The sequence below is a fragment of the Rattus norvegicus genome, chromosome 15 (genome assembly GCF_021556685.1).
Source record: "Rattus norvegicus strain SHRSP/BbbUtx chromosome 15, alternate assembly SHRSP_T2T, whole genome shotgun sequence".
Lineage (NCBI taxonomy): Eukaryota > Metazoa > Chordata > Mammalia > Rodentia > Muridae > Rattus > Rattus norvegicus.
In genome coordinates, this window is record NC_141548.1 from 20,676,971 (window position 1) to 20,695,062 (window position 18,092).

At 41.1% G+C, this 18,092-nt stretch overlaps 1 long non-coding RNA gene across 1 annotated transcript in view; it reads left to right on the forward strand.

Annotated features, from left to right (window-relative positions):
- The window catches only part of LOC120096933 (uncharacterized), a 105,514-nt gene that overhangs the window by 41,006 nt on the left and 46,416 nt on the right, over positions 1 to 18,092 (forward strand). Inside the window, exon 4 of the long non-coding RNA XR_015638696.1 lies at positions 600 to 726. This is a non-coding gene — a long non-coding RNA (uncharacterized LOC120096933). The remainder of the gene's footprint in view (positions 1 to 599; positions 727 to 18,092) is intronic.

The window sequence follows — 18,092 nt, forward strand, 5'->3', positions numbered from 1 at the left end:
GTCATTCTCTTCACTGATTCTGATTCCTTCTCCTCTCCTCTCCTCTCCTCTCCCCTCCCCTCCCCTCTCCTCTCCTCTCCTCTCCTCCATCTCCCTCTCTCTCTCAACATAGGTTAACACTGACTTTAAAGAATACGTGTGAATGAATTTCTTTTCCTAGTTTGAGAAATAAACGCAGGAGTGTTATCTGTTTTTTAAATATCTGGTCAAATTCTACACTGAATCCATCTGGTCTGGGCTTCCTTTATTTGGGAAAATTACTGTTTTTGTGTCATTGGTTAGTATGGGACTCCAAAATTATTCACATTGTCTTGATTTAATTTTGGTAGATCATAAAGATTTAGAAATTATTTAAAGGAAGATTTTTTCAGTTGGCAGAATGCAAATTATAGAAGGATTGAATGTCCTTAATGTCTTTGCCTTTTTAACTTTGATATTTTTATGATTCTCTTCCTTTTGGTTAGCTTTGCCTGGAGGTGTGCCAATCTTGTTAAAGTTTTCAAAGAAACAACTTTTCATTTCACTGATTCTTTTATACATTTTTCTCACTGATTTCAGCCATGACTAATGGAATATCTATATTATATCCCTTCCACAAGGCCCTAAAGACCATCATGGAAAATGGAGCAGAAAGACTGTAGGAGCCAGAGGTCAGGGAGAATAGAGGAACACAGTGTCTCCTGCCCTCATGACATACAGCAACTCTGATCACCTGCACAGTATCAGGTTAGTAACACTCAAGCATGGAATAAGTAGGTTCCAGGAGCCCCCACTACTAAACAGATGCACTATGGACAGTAATGGCTTCTGCTGGAGGGAGGAAAGGTTTTCTTTAAGGGTCTGTCCCTGCGAGTATTAAATAATGAAGAAGAGATACAAAGCTGAGAGTCACAGAAGAAGGAGCAGATTTGGGGGAGCATATGAGAGGAATATGATCAAAAGACATTGTAAGAAGTTCTTGAAGAATTAGTATGAGTATTTTAATGTATATTCACCTAAATTACTGATGTAAACAAGGTATTATTATATATGGATCTTTCATTAAGTGACTTTAATAAATCTTGTTAACTGCTGCAATGTTTATGCCAATTTTTTGTGTCCACCCATAGAGAATGATCTAATTTGCCATTAATAGTTTAAGTGGAAGGCTAAAAATGAGAAAAATTATTTCCAACTATATATACACTACTTGATTGATATCAGAAATACATTAACCCCCCCCATAAAAAGGATATCAAGGGAGTAAATAGCTTAATTAAATGGGGAACATATCTAAACAGAATTTTCACTATAGGAAACCCAAATGGCTGAGAAACACTTAAAGGAATGTTTAGCATCCTTGTAGTCATAGAAATGTAAATCAAACTCTGAGACTCCACCTTACACCTCTCAGAATGGCTAAGATCAATAACACTAGTGACAACTCATGTTGCCTAGGATGTGGAGAAGGGGGAGCATACATCTACTGCCCACGGGAATGGAAAGTCATGTAGCCACTGTGCAAATCAGTGTGGTTCTTCCTCAGGAAGCTGGGAATGCATCTACCTCAAGATCCCTCTCCTGTGCGTATGTGCAAAGAATGTTTCATCCTACTATGGAGGCACTTGCTCGACCATGTTCATTGATGCTCTATTCATAATAGTCAGAGATTGGAAATATCCAATATCTGTCTCTTAACAGATGAATGGATTTAAAAATGTGGTACATTTATACAGTGGACCATTAGCAGCTTAAGAAGGAAAAAGAAATCATGAAATTCAGAGGTAAATGTATGGATCTAGAAAAAGTCTTCAGTGTAACTCAGAACCAGAATTATAAAGATGCTATATATTCATTTATATGTGGATGTTAGCTGTTAATTCTGCAATCTCTATAACCACAGGTTATGAAAAGAGTAAGGGAAGAGAGAAGAGGGGCAGATCTCCATTAAATGGGAAAATAGAATATATAGTTAATGGTGGCTGAGAGACAGGGTCTGGAACAGGAAGGTCAAATGAAGAGGGAAAGAGAAGACATAACAAAGGGAGAAATACAGGGGCTGACGGCTAAAATGAAGAGGCATGTGAGGGGTTGTATGGAATAGAATAGACGAACTGTAACATATATACATATGTGAATGAGATCTAAAGGAAATTCATACACACGCACACACACACACACACACACACACACACACACACACACAGAGAGAGAGAGAAACACGAATACAAAATGGGATACAGAGCAACAATCATGTCACCAAATGAAGATTTCAGTACTGGCAATAGATTGCATCTCTTTGAGTTGTTGGCCAAGAGGATGCCATGGGAACCTCCAACCAACCCACCATATTTCAGGCAATTGATTGTTCTCCATATCCTGACAGCAAAGCCCCATTGCTGAAGATAGCACTGACACCCCCAGTGAACATGGAGAAGTTAAGTTAGAGCCTCCATAGTGTTTTCACTCCTTAGGGACCTGTGCTCATGTTACTAGAAGGTGTTCAGCTCCTCCCCCACTTCAAAAGCTAAACTACAACCCAACCACACACTCTTCAGCCTATAATGTCAACCTGCATCCAAGATGTGCTCGTGCAACAGAGGAACAAACCTTGTGGGACTAACCAGCCAATATGGGTCTTGATGTGATCTCTACCCCATGAGATGGAACTCATACCCAGTGTTTGCTTGGGTGGTCGAGAACCTGAGACCAGATTGACCAGGGACCAAAGGGAAAAGCAAATATGGCTGTTCTGCTTAAGGAAAGTTAAAAAAAAAATCATTCCTATCCAGATTCTGCTATACTCACAGGTCAATGCCTTGATCAGCCATCATCAGAGAAGCTTCCTCCTGCAGCAATGGGAACAAATAGAGAGACCCTGAGCCAATTAATATGAAGAAAGTAATAAACTTTGGAAGAACACTCTGTACTAAACAGAACATCTCCAATAGAAACTCTCCTCTCAGGTCTCAGGTCACCCTGTGGAACAGGAGGTAGAAAGAGGGCCACAGAATACAGTAGATGCCAGGACTATCTGTGGTCCATCTTCTGAGATGAAGCACACATAGGGAGTACAGCCAGATGAAACCTGCAAAAGGCTACACCACATAGGTTGCATATGGCAGAGCTGGAGAGGCAGGAATGCCATATTTTTGGTGCCCTCTAGTAACCTCTGTAGGACTGGATTAATAGAAATATATTGTTCAAATTTGGTTTTGTCATAGAATATCTTGATTTCTCCATCTATGGTGATTGATAGTTTTGCTGGGTATAGTAGTCTTGCCTGACATCTGTGATCCCTTACGTTCAGAATGACATGTGTTCAGACCCTTCTGTCTTTTAAAATCTCTGTTGAGAAGTCCGGGTTAACTTTGGAAAGTTTGCCTTCATATGGTACTTGACCTGTTTCCATTGCAGCTTTTAATATTCTTTGTTCTGTACATTTAATGTTTTGAATATTATGTGGCAGGAGGATTTTAATTTCTAATCTAATCCATTTGGTGTTTTCTGAGCTTCTTATACATGTATACACTCTCTTTGTTTAAGTTAGAGTAATTTTTCTTTTATGATTTTGTTGAAGTTATTTTCTGGACCTTTGAGCTGGGGATTTTCTCCTTCTATTCCTATTATTCTTAGGTTTGGTCTTGTCATAGTGTCCTAAACCTCCTGGATGTTTTGTGTTAGAAATTTTTAGATTTGTCATTATCTTTGGCATGTATATCAGTTTCTTTGTTACACCGAGATTCTTAGTGTATCTCTTGTAATGTGTTGATGATGCTTATGTCTGTAGCTCCTGTTCCCTTGTCTAGTGTGTCCATCTCCAGGATTGCCTCAGTTTGCGTTTACTTTATTGCTTCTATTTCCACTTTCAGGTCTTACACAACTGTATTCATTCCCTTCCCCTGCTTGACTGTATTTGCCTGCATTGTTTACTTTATCTATAAAGGTTTCATCACCTTCATAAGATTAGGTTTAAGATCATTGCCTTGCTCTTTACGTGAGTTAGATATCCTTTACTTACCTCAGCAGGTAATATTTTGTTAGCTTCTGTTGATTCTGTTCTTCTGGCTGGATTGGTAGTCCCTGGTGGCTGCAGTTTTCTGAGACTATTCTGTAATGGTAGAGGCCTCTGGTTGTTTGACCTGGTTGCTCTGGGTAGCTTTAGGCCTCCCAGGCAAGTCTGTGGCCCAGGAAATGGAGTGCAGATCTGCTTTTCAGGTAGAGGTATGGACTGGAAGATGGAGGACAGAAAGAATGGGGTAGACCTCTGGGCTGTTGGGCTTGCTAGGGGCCCAGCACACAGGGAATTGGGGTTTTGGTATCTCTCCTGGATTTTCTGGGGGGCAGCAGATCTCCCAAGAGGCAGCCTGAGCTGTAGTCTGCAGAGTGCAGAGTCGTTCCTACAGTTACAAATGTGGGCCAGAAGATGGCGCACAGAGAGGACAGGGCAGGAGACTCAGCTGCTGGGCCTCCAAGGACTGACCAGACAATTTAGTGTAGTAAACCAGCATATCATTTTTCATCTTATGTCTTTATAGACATGATTAAATATCTAATATAAAGTTAACACAAAGTGTTAGCGTCTTCTATCTGAAAGCTTAGTAAACAGACATTGACATATAGTTCGTAGGAAAGAGGAGGTTCCATATTTGTTATGAGTAAACACAAAGTCATCTTTTAATTTTATTTGCAAATGCCAGCTTTGTGAGGTGAGAGTCAGTTGGTTACAAATCAATACACATCCATGGGAAGAACAGCCTCATGAGGTAAACAGAGTTTATAGCGTCCATGAACAAACCCACTTTCCCATATCACTCATTTCCAAAGCTATTGTTCAATATTCTTTCTTAGGTAGTTATGAAACCATTAACACCAACCTCAAATATTAGAGGAGTGCTTCTCTCACATTAGTAAACAGACTTTCACATTCATGCAAGCTTATGTCAAGGGGCAGATTAATGCATTCAGATTATACCATGGGACAAATGACACAGGAAGCATTTAATCAAGATTTTCCTTAGCCAGAGAGATGAAGGCTGCTTGGCAGTGCTGAGATTTCTGTTCACAAAACACTGTGACCCACAACTTCACCTGCAAGTCCTGTCCGAAACAGTGTGGCCTCCTCTAGGATTCTGACTCTCATTTTAATCAAGGACAAATCAAAACATTAGTATGTTTTCTAACTTATTGCCACATATAAAATTTTAACTCATTTTAATGACACAGTACTAATCTCACTAAATAAACCACACAGGTTATTTATATCTAGCTTGTCTGTGTTATGATATACATATGTTGTAGTTGAGAATTAGAATGTTAATATTGTGCTACTATTATCACTTGTGTCCCTGAGAACCAGAAGTTCAAAAATCAAAGCCCTGGCTTTAAACTTTAAGAAGCATTTTATGCTCCCTAATTATACTAGGTTCTCAATTATAAAAGCATTATACCCCTTTAAACTTTCCAAAGTACAAATTTTACATGTAAACTTAAGGTTTAAATGTTCAAAAATATTTTATACTTAGTCCTATTACTTCTGAAACAGTTCACCTCTAAAATTACAAGAACTTTTCTTAAAACACTGAAGTATGAAAATGTTGGCTCTGTTGGTGGTTTGGACATAATTGTAACAGCAATGTGATACCTGTTCCACATCTAGCTGTCAGTGTGCATGACATATAATATACATGTGTAGGCTTCATCATGAACATGAAGTCCCAAAGACAAACCACAAAGACCTACATATTAAATGGGTAGAGTTCCCCCACACCGGAGATTAAAGTCTCAAACAAATAAACAGAAGGGAAATCTGTGGGTTCTGAGGATTATGACATTAAACTGTTCAAGAATAAGCAAGGGTTTATTTACATATACTTGGATGGTAATAAAGACAGATACGTGATTATTATAAGACTCAGTGTAGTGGTTACTGATGGTGGGACAGAGAACATTGCCATTGGATATGGTCCCTGAGGTTTTGTGAGGAAACTGAACATTGTCTGATTAATCTGCCTGTTGATTCTGAGACAGCTTTTTGTCATAATTCATTTAATCCTTCATTTATTTTATGAACATTAGGTATTTGCTTTTGAAATATTGAAAGGCTAGGGGAGTATATGGATCAATGGGTAGACACTGGCTATTCCTGTCAGATGAATCCAACCCTGAGGATGTTGGCTTTTTCACAGAAATAGAATCACATCTATGCTGGGGTACATAGAATATCCTAGTACAAGAGAGACTTTGTCTCGGCATAGAAGAAGGGGAGAGCCAAGGCCTGAAAGTTGTCCTCTGACATCCACAAGCATGCTTGTGAGGGTTCTATTGCTGGGAAGAAGCCATTACTAAAAGCAAGTTAGGGTGGAAATGATTTATCTGGCTTACACTGCCATATCACTGTTCTTCATGGGAGGAAGACAGGAGCTGACATAGGGCAGGAACCTAAAGGTGGGAGCCAATGCAAAGGCCATGGAGGGGGGCTGCCTCCTGGCTCACTCTCCATAGCTCACTCAGCCTGCTTTCCTAAAGAATCCAGAAACAGCAGACCACGAGTGACCCCACCCAAAAATGGAATGAGCCCTCCCACAGCAATCACTTATTAAGGAAATGCCCTATAAATTACAGTGTGATACTATGGAGAGGGTTTTCTCAGTTGAGGCTTTCACCTCTCTGGTGACACTAGCTTGTGTCCTGGTGACATCAAATTAGTCAGAACAGCATGTAAGCTGTGGGGTGCGCGCGCGCACACACACACACACACACACACACACACACACACACACACACAAACACACACAGTCCCCATTAACTCTAACTCAATACAGTGTTTTAATTTGCTTTTCTGTTACAATGATTAAACACTCTGAACACAAACAAATTAAAGAGAAAAGGATTTATCTCATCTTACAATGCCCAGGTCACAATCAATCCCTAAGGGAAGTTGTGGCAGAAACTCAAGACAGGAACCTCTAGACAAGAACTGAAGCAGAGACCATGAAGGAATGTTGCTTACTGGGTGGTTTTCTTGCTTTTAATCAGCTACCTTTCTTATGTGCCTGCCCAGGTCTACCTGTCTCAATGATGAGCCAAGAAAATGACCATAGACGTGTCTCTAGGCCAATCTAATGGATGCAGTTCTTCAGCAAAGGTTTCTTCTTCTTCATTTTGTCAAGTTGACAACCAAGTTTAGTACACACACACACACACACACACACACACACACACACACACACACACACAAATACTAAAATACAAAGAGTACTGCAAGGTTTTCATTAATTTATTTATTCACTTCATATTCTAAGTGCAGCCTGTGTTTCCTCCAAATCACCCCTCACATGGATCCTCACTCCACGCCCCCTCCCACTCACCTATGAGAAAGGTTGGTCCATCCCTATGAACCAATCTACTCTGGCACCTCAAATCATTGTAGGACTAGGTACTTCCTCTCCCACTGAGGCCAGATAATGCTTCTCAGTTGGGGAAGAAGAATCCACAGGCAGGCAGCAGAGTGAGTTAATCCCCCACTCCACTTGTAGGGGATCATATGAAGACCAAGCTGCATATCAGCTACATATGTGTAGGGGACCTAGGTCCATCTCTTGTATGCTCTTTGGTCAGTGATTCAGTCTCTGGGAGCCCACGCGGTACAGTTTAGTTGACTCGGTTGGTCTTGTGGAGTCCCTATCCCCTTCTGGTTCTTCAGTCCTTCTTCAACCCATATAAAAATCCTCGATCTAATATTTGGCTGTGGGCCTTTGCATCTGTTCCAGTCAGCTGCTGGGTTGAGCCTCTCAGAGGACATGAATGCGAGGCTCCTGTCTGTGAATCCAGGCTGACAGATACAAACATAGCCTGAGACTCCAAGAGTCTTGAATGAGCAAGGCAGGCCCATAATGTGTCCATGTAGGTCTGAGGACTGAGGCCCGCTGTGTACATTCCCACCCAAATTGGCATGGGGTTGCTACTGCATTCATTTTTGTCCATCTCCCACAAGACACCTGTGTATCAAGGGCAGCAGTGACAAATATAGCTGTCAACAGTGTCTTCACCTGTTGTATCCTTGTGACAAGGCTCTGGTCAGAAAAAGACATCAAGGTCTCACAGTATGTCCCTGTGAAGCTACTACCTGAGCAGACGGAGTTGTACTTTCCTCCTTCCACACATAGACTCCATGGAAAGATGGCTGACTGTTACATTTTCAAAATGGAGTTCACATTTGTCTCTAAGGAATCTAGATACACAGTTACAGAGACAGCCCCGAGAGCATCCTGACACATGGGACCATGGCTGGGATCCACATTCATCCATTTCAAACTCACGATGCACACCAGAATGCTCTTGAGGACATACACACATGTAACTTTCTAGCTCACTGATCCATACAGCTGCATTCATGCAGGGATCAGAAACACGTTCATCCACTTCCAAGTCGCAGTGCCCACCTTGGTACCCAGGCACACAGAAGCAGGGGTAGCGATTGACTCCCTCCTAGCACACGGCTGCACTGTGGCAAGGGCTGGAAGCACACTCACCGTCATCTGTCTCACAGAACCTTCCAGCATATCCTCCCAGGCCATACAGACAGGATGCTCAGGGCCCGTACGGCAGGTGCGTCCATGCTGGCAGGTGTTCCCTCTGCAGCATTTAGTGGCAGTTCCATGGTTCTACTAGTGACAGAATGACATTGGCATAGGTAGCTCCTTTTCCCTGGGTATCCACACAAGCGGTAATTCCTTGGCAGGGACAGAGAAGGAAGGATCTTTTAGATCACTACATAAAACAAACAACTATGTGTGCAGACTTATTCATCTTTTAAGACATGGAGATTTAAGCATGTGGGGGAAGATTGCTATCATTGAGCTACATCCCCATGCCCTGTTAGCTTGTGTGTGTTCATGTCAGAATATGTGTACACGTGGAAGCCAGAGTACAGCCTCCAGTATGATTTGCCTTTCTTTTTGCTTTTAAAGAATGGGGCCTCCATTGTTCTAGATCTCTCCAATTATGGTAGGATGGTTCACACCTGAGCCCTAGGGATCACCTTAGCTTTGCCATTCCAGTAACCAGCACACACCATCATAAGCTTTTCCTCACATAGGTTCTGTGGTAAACTCAGTTCTTGGACTTGCACAGCAAGAATTTTACTAAATGAGACTTTTATCCAGCCAAACTTTGTTACATTTCTAATTTGCAAAACTAAACTTTGATTTTTTTTTAAATTTACACCGAATCAAATTTACTTGTATCAGTTTAAAGTTCTGAGTCTGAACTCAGTTGTGATATCCCATAACCATGACCAGATTCAAGAGAAAGGACTCCTCTGTCCTCCTAGGATGCTCTCTGCCACTTTACTCTTTATATATTCTGTCCTACACAGGCTCCCCTCATGTCACTCTCTGGCAATCACTGATCTTCCTGTCCTTAAAACTTTGCCCCTTCTGGAATGTCAGGAAGTGAAATAATAACATGGATAGCCTTCTGAATATGGATTATTTCAGTAGGAATAATAAATTTAAATTTGTCTTTGTGCTGACATTTCAGTAGCTCATTCTTGCTCATCCCAGCATTACTAATCTGATTCTTCTTTCATTACCTGTTCCTTCTTCGATACCTTCCCAGTTTGGTGAAATTATTATGAAAACTGTCTACCCTGAGAAGGAAAAGGAGCTAACAGACATAAGAGACCAGACGCCCCAGAAAGGGGGCAAGAGTGATGGAGCAGGATGTGCCTTAAGAGTTTCTCCTCTTTCCACCTCAGAGGTTTGCGTTGTTCCAGATGTTTACCTTTGGTTTTTGTTTTTTAACTTAAACTTTCCCCAAGTTTGTTTTTCCATTGTTTGTATACATAGCCCTCCTTTGATATCTTGGGACTAAACACAATCCTTAATTTATTTTTCTGTAGGATTATAGGAAGGCTGCCTTATTTTGTATAAAATCTCCCTGATAATTATCCCATCTGCAGTGAACATTCATTGGCTTAAGAATGGATTACATAAAATAGGGATGTTTTGTGATTAAATGGACAGTAGTTTTGTTTGGCTCTGTATGGTTCTGATGTTACATTTCCTTTCTTGCACAACCCCATGTTTCCTGCACTTAATTACCTAGAGTTCCCATTGTCTTTATTTCCCCCGTTCTATCCAGTCAGTTCATCAGTGAGCCTTCAGCAGGGCTTCCTGTCTGTTCCTCTTTCTTTTGCTCCATTTCCCTGTAGCCTTTGCCGCTATTCTTTCAGTCCCGGAGGCCAGTTCTTCTGCGCTCCTGTGCACACTGCACTCCTTATACCGTGCGTTGGCTGCATCTCCCGTGCATCCTGTCCCATCCTGTCATGGAGACACCCCTTTCACCAACTCCTACTGGAAAGGGAAAGGGCGCATATCCTTAAGTGGCCATTGCAAACCATTCTACTTTATGGTCACTCTTCATAGCTTGGGCATTTTTTGTGCCCATTAAAGCCATTTCATCATTTTTATCCAAATTCCAGTGCAAATTTCAAGAAGTCGGGGACTGCAGTAATTAAGACCCACTTTGTCTTTAGTGGCCTAAAGTTTACTTTCCTGGTATGGTCTTTTCAGACACATGGCTTCATGCTCAGTACACATTACCTTCCCTTTCAGTCTTATGTCCTGGAGCCCTGCTGCCTCCTATTCCTTCTCTGATACTTTCTCCCTCTTCCTCTTCCTGTTCCTGTGAGTGACCACTTGAGTGACATCTCGCCTCTTGGATAGCCCTTCACATTGCTTTTTCTATCCTATTGTTTACATCTGTGCCTTTTAGAGCTGACAATCTCATTTTTCACCTCTTTCCAAATAGCTCCTTTTTTATAAACCACGACAGATATGATCTTGTTTTCTGATCCCCAAAGCCTCCTGCCATATTTTCTAGGCTCCTTCAGGGAGGGTTTTTCTTGATTGTTTTATTTTCTCTTTTAAACTGTGGAAGATTATCTTGTTTCATATGTCTCTTTGGTTTTCTTTTTTTTTTTTGAGCATTCATATTTTATTTTTTTTAATTTAGAGAATACTTTATTAGTTTTTGTAATCAAACCCACGTATATAAGACCTTACATATTTAATACAGTGTGTTACCCCTGTACAAATGGAAAAAACTTAAGTTCAACATTTCTAGACCAATATGGCTGTTAATTTCTGTACAGTGCCAACTCAACACAGTAAACGGGGATACTTTTTTCGAAAGTTGACAGCACAGGTAAAGTTTCAAAAAATTCAAATTATATATCTGTATATATATATTTATATTTATATAAAAAGACCAATAATAGCAGTGTGTTATGCATCAACAGCAGCAACAGCTTTTCCAGGTTCTGCAGTCATCTGAACAAAACTGTAGAGACATCCAGCACACTCCATTAAAAAAAAAAAAAGTAAAAAAACAAAACCCCAGAAAACAGCACAGTTCTGTTACTCTTGTGGTACCTGGCACCATTTTTTTTTTAAATTAGCTTCTCAATCATCATCTGGAAAGAAAACATTCTGAGCAACATCATTAAAAACAGCTCTGATAAAGCACGGTCACTACTACGTATCATAAAGCAGGTACAAGCTATTTTACATCCACAGAGGTATGATACAGTACTGTCCTACATCTATAATACTAGAGGATACAATTTAAAAGGCATTATTTGAGACTTGATTCTACTTTTCCAGCAGAGGGCCCAAAGGATGGTGTGACACAGCTTTGTAAAGAAACATACTCTAGACAGGATTTCCTTTCACTAGTGGCACACTTCTAAGGGTTCATTCTCTCCATGAATGTCAGCTAAAACCGTTATTAAAAAAAATGAAATATCCCTAGAACAAAACCGTATAACCTCCGGATTCACATGAAGATGACCTAGTGGAGACAAGCTGGACCTCACCTTACCAACAAGCTATCAAATCTGTTATGTTAAAACAGTGAGACCTCCAAGGAAGGAGATGCCAAGTAGTGCTTCAAAGCTTCGGACCACAATCAAACACAGCATCCTTTTCAACAGAAGCAGAAGCTCATCTGAATATGCTCATGGATGCTGACATCAACATTTAATCATCTCCTCACTCATCCAGGAAGAGGGGGAGATCAGTTACTACTGTACTTTATTGTGTTCAACCAAATCACCATGTTACAAAAATAGCAAGCTGCCATAATAAAAAATAAGGCTCCTCTATCCAGCACCAGATAGCATCATTTTACTTTCAAGCCTAGAAATTGCACACTTGTATATAAACCAATCGAAGATGAGGATTGAGAATTCATCTTGGTGGATTTTTCCTTTGATGAATATGAAGTGTCCTTCCTTATCTTTTTTGATGACTTTTAATTGAAAATTGATTTTATTTGATATTATAATGGCTACTCCAGCTTGCTTCTTCTGACCATTTGCTTGGAAAGTTGTTTTCCAGCCTTTCACTCTGAGGTAGTGTCTGTCTTTGTCTCTGAGGTGTGTTTCCTGTAGGCAGCAGAATGCAGGGTCCTCGTTGAGTATCCAGTTTGTTAATCTATGTCTTTTTATTGGGGAGTTGAGGCCATTGATGTTGAGAGATATTAAGGAATAGTGATTATTGCTTCCTGTTATATTCATATTTGGATGTGAGGTTATGTTTGTGTGCTTTCATTCTCTTTGTTTTGTTGCCAAGACGATTAGTTTCTTGCTTCTTCTAGGGTATAGCTTGCCTCCTTATGTTGGGCTTTACCCTTTATTATCCTTTGTAGTGCTGGATTTGTAGAAAGATATTGTGTAAATTTGGTTTTGTCATGGAATATCTTGGTTTCTCCATCTATGTTAATTGAGAGTTTTGCAGGATACAGTAACCTGGGCTGGCATTTGTGTTCTCTTAGGGTCTGTATGACATCTGTCCAGGATCTTCTGGCCTTCATAGTTTCTGGCGAAAAGTCTGGTGTGATTCTGATAGGTCTGCCTTTATATGTTACTTGACCTTTTTCCCTTACTGCTTTTAATATTCTTTCTTTATTTTGTGCGTTTGGTGTTTTGACAATTATGTGACGGGAGGTGTTTCTTTTCTGGTCCAATCTATTTGGAGTTCTGTAGGCTTCTTGTATGCCTATGGGTATCTCTTTTTTTAGGTTAGGGAAGTTTTCTTCTATGATTTTGTTGAAGATATTTACTGGTCCTTTGAGCTGGGAGTCTTCACTCTCTTCTATACCTATTATCCTTAGGTTTGATCTTCTCATTGAGTCCTGGATTTCCTGTATGTTTTGGACCAGTAGCTTTTTCCGCTTTACATTATCTTTGACAGTTGAGTCAATGATTTCTATGGAATCTTCTGCTCCTGAGATTCTCTCTTCCATCTCTTGTATTCTGTTGGTGAAGCTTGTATCTACAGCTCCTTGTCTTTTCTTTTGATTTTCTATGTCCAGGGTTGTTTCCATGTGTTCTTTCTTGATTGCTTCTATTTCCATTTTTAATTCCTTCAACTGTTTGGTTGTGTTTTCCTGGAATTCTTTCAGGGATTTTTGCGATTCCTCTCTGTAGGCTTCTACTTGTTCTCTAAGGGAGTTCTTTATGTCTTTCTTGAAGTCCTCCAGCATCATGATCAAATATGATTTTGAAACTAGATCTTGCTTTTCTGGTGTGTTTGGATATTCCGTGTTTGCTTTGGTGGGAGAATTGGGCTCCGATGATGCCATGTAGTCTTGGTTTCTGTTGCTTGGGTTCCTGCGCTTGCCTCTCGCCATCAGATTATCTCTAGTGTTACTTTGTTCTGCTATTTCTGACCGTGGCTAGACTGTCCTATAAGCCTGTGTGTCAGGAGTGCTGTAGACCTGTTTTCCTGTTTTTTTTTCAGCCAGTTATGGGGACAGAGTGTTCTGCTTTCGGGCGTGTAGTTTTTCCTCTCTACAGGTCTTCAGCTGTTCCTGTGGGCCTGTGTCTTGAGTTCACCAGGCAGGTTTCTTGCAGGGGAAAAGTTGGTCCTACCTGTGGTTCCAAGGCTCAAGTTTGCTCGTGGGGTACTGCCTAAGTCCTCTCCGCGGCGGCAGCAACCGGGAAGATCTGCGCCGCTCTTTCCGGGAGCCTCCGTGCACCAGGGTTCCAGATGGCGTTTGGTGTTTTCCTCTGGCGTCTGGATGTGCACAGAGTGCAGTCTCTTCTGGTTTCCCAGGCGTGTCCGCCTCTCTGAAGGTTTAGCTCTCCCTCCCACGGGATTTGGGTGCAGAGAACTGTTTATCCAGTCTGTTTCCTTCAGGTTCCGGCGGTGTCTCAGGCGCAGGGGTCCTGCTGCCCCTGGGCCCTCCCCTACGGGAGCCCAGAGGCCTTATACAGTTGCCTCTTGGGCCAGGGATGTGGGCAGGGGTGGGCAGTGTTGGTGGTCTCCTCTGCTCTGCAGCCTCAGGAGTGCCCACCTGATCAGGCGGTGAGGTCTCTCTCCCACGGGGTTTGGGAGCAGAGAGCTGCTGCGGGCCAGGATCCGCGGGTGTGGGACTTCCGGTCGTCTCTTTGGTTTTCATAACGAGGCTCTAACAAACAGGAGAGGATTAAACTCCTGAGTGCATGGTCAGGGACTGTCTAATGGGTGGGGATTCCTTCTCTATGACTTGGTTGAACACCATGTGTTGGGGTTTACAAGTCTCTTTTGAGTCTGTTCAATATGGATTTTCAAGACGAATTTTAAAAAGTCTAAAAGTTTCATTTTTTAATTTACACAGGTATAATGAGAAATACATAGGAAGTTTACAGGGAAAATACTGGAAACATTAGTGATAACACGTGGTGATAATAGTCTTAATGATAAGAAAACAGGAGAGGAAAATTCAATTTCCCCCGGTGAAAAAAAGTTTAAAACTTAAGCAAGCAATTTTGTTGAGCTAATATGATTTCCTGTGACATATAAAGGGTCAGGATTATATGACTAATGACAACTATGATATTCAGAGCTTACACATCCTGGAAACTGTCTGTCCTTAGAAGGCAAATATTTAAGAGGAGGTGTAATTCTGCAGTCAGAGCATGGGTAAACTCAGAAGTGCACCAGGAGACAGAAAGGGGACTTTGCCCTTTTGTGTCAGAATCATATTTATTGGAGTCTTGATACCTTGAGCTATCAGAGCCCTCTACTTAGCCATCCCTCACTGATGTGAGAAAACAACACTACCCTGAATCTAAAATATTTATTCTAGTTGTGCTTTAATTTCCAGTCAAATATAATTTTGCCTTGTAAAATATCAAACCTTTGTTATTTTAACCACATATAAATTAAATTATTTTCATGTCTAAAATATTTTCACATACTAGTTATCTTCTGAAAAACTCCCAGTCTCCCTCTTCATGTGATAACAAAAGACAGGGATGGGCGCTAGACATGACAATTTTAGATGCCAACTTTCTTGAGGGAAAAATAGGCAGGAGACTAGGAAGGAGCCACAGTTCAGTGTGCAGCCTTCACTGTACCTCTGCTGTCCAGAAAGTGACTCAGTCCCAGTTGTTTTGTTTGGTTTGGTTTTGTATGTTGTGTTTGTTTGCTTTTTTTTCACATTTTTTCTTTCATTGGATTTTTATGTTTTAAATGTTATCTCCTTTCTTAGTTTCCCCTCCAGAAACATGCAATCCCTTCCCCCAACCCCTCTTCCTGCTCCTATGAGATGCTCCCTCACCCACCCACAAACTCCCTCCCACCTCCATGCCCTGACATTCTCCTACATTGGGACACTGAGCCTCAACAGGGACCCTGGGCCTCTTCTCCCATTGATGTCCAACAAGGCCACCCTCTCCTACTTACATGACTATAGCCATAGGTACATTTCTGTGTAGTCTTGCAATGGTGGTTTTGTGTCTGTGAGCTTTGGGGGAGGGGGTTTGGCTGGTTGATGTTGTTCTTATGAGGTTGAAAACCTCTTCAACTCCTTCAGTCCTTTCTTTAACTCCTCCATTGGGTACCCCTTTTTCTGTTCACTGATTGGCTGGGAGCATCCGCCTCTGTATCTGCCAACTTCTGGTAAAACCTCTCAGGAGAGAGCTCTATCAGGCTCCGTTCAGCATGCACTTCTTGGCATCTGCAATATTGTCTCAGTTTGGTTCAGTATGTGGGATGGATCCCCAAGTCGGGCAGTCTCTGGATGACCTTTTCACCAGTCTCTGCTCCACACTTCGTCTCTATATTTCCTCCTGTGAGTATTTTTGTTCCCCTTCTAAGGAGGCCTGAAGCATCCACACTTCAGTCTTCCTTCTTCTTCAGCTTCATGTGGTTTGTGAATTGAGCATTCCAAGCTTTTTGGATCTGTTTGACAAGAACTTCAAGTTTCTGAAAAAAGAAATAGAAGAAGACATCAGAAGATGAAAGGATTTCCTATGCTCAAGGATTGGCAGGATTAATGTTGTAAAAATGCAATCTTGTCAAAAGCAATCTACAGATTCAATGCAATTCTCATCAAAATTCCAACTCAATTCTTCATAGAGTTAGAAAGAGCAATCTGCAAATTCATTTGGAATAACAAAAAGTTCAGACTAGTGAAAACTATCTTGATCAATAAAAGAACTTCTGGGGGAATCATCTCATTCTACCTGACCACAGGCTCACAACACAGGAGCAAGCTCTTCATCCATTGAAATTCCTAAAACTGTTGGTCAGACATCAGTCTTTCCTCCCTTTAAGCTACTTTCTTCAGGTTCTTGTCCCAGTATGAAAATCTAGCACACCATTTACCTGAAAGACCAAAACTTCAAGTTCACCATGAGGATCGCTAAGAGGGTTAAGGTATTGCATTTAGGGTTGCAAATCCCAGTTTCTGTTACAGCTATGAGAGATCATTTGTATTTCCATCAATGAAAATATGCAAACTTGTTAAATGCAACTTCTGGAAGATCTGCTTAGGATGAGAGCAGCTGGGTTTCTTCTCTCCTTATGTCCTCCTTTTCTTACAATCAAGTGATATTTGGATTTACTAGCAGCCATCTTGAAGACAAAGGCCACAATTCCTGAGATGTCTGATATCATTAAGTCTAAGTCACAGCACCTTCCTTAAAACATATATCATTGACTTCCCTAACATATTTGGGGATCAGGTAAATAAAATTGTCCCATTTTCTCTTGGATCTCAAATACAACTCAGGAATAGGATATTGTGAAACTAAGATCAGATGAGATCGACCTACCTTGGTTGGGGATTTAGCTCAGTGGTAGAGCGCTTGCCTAGCATGCGCAAGGCCCTGGGTTCAGTCCCCAGCTCAGGAAAAAAAAAAAAAAAAAAAGGAGATCGACCTACCAAACACTATCCAATTCTATCATTCAAACAACCTCTAGACTAGGGATGTCCAACCTTTTGACTTCTCTGGACTACGCTGGATAAGCAGGAATTGTTTGGGACCAAATGTTAAATCTAATGGTGTCCATACTATGAACAAAGTGTCATGAAAGCAGTCATAAGTTTATTTTTTGTAACACACTGACAAGAGTACTGTCATCTATGAAGTTCACACTAGAGAAACATAGAATCATGTTACCTAAAAGAAAGTCACCAGGATACCTCATCATGTTTTAAGTATTGTGTTATATACCATATTCACACCTAACCTGGGTTACATGTGGCCTGCAGGCTGTGGGTACCTCTGCTCTAGACTCACCAACACCTAAGCTGCATCTGTGAGGTTCTCTGTACCCAAATTCACTTTACCGTACTGTTCAGTGACTTTGGTCAGTCTTCTGAAGTATATGATATTTTGTGAACTATCAATGTACAATTCCTTCTGTTTCATTTTTCTGACTGGTGCTCACTGGACCCAGAGCCACACAAGACCTGGGCTACATCCCCAGCTCTGTGTCTCTCCACAGCTGATAACAGAGCCTCAGACCTTAATTTTCCTTGGATGCACAACTCCCTCTCGATGCTCTAAAACGTTATCACCTATCTAATGGGTTAAATATTATGGGTTACTTTTTGTAGGTCCTGATGGTCAGATTTTCAAATCACAAATTGTTCTTGGGATGTGCTTTCATGCTCCTCTGAGGAGTAGTGGACAGGAACGAATTCCCTTCAGCTATTGAGATCCATGGCTGTTACTGAAAACTATGCTTTCCTGTGTGCAGCTTCTCCTTGTTCTCATGACTGATCATACAGCCTGATCTCATGAGAACTTGACTTAGGTGACCTTTCTTAAT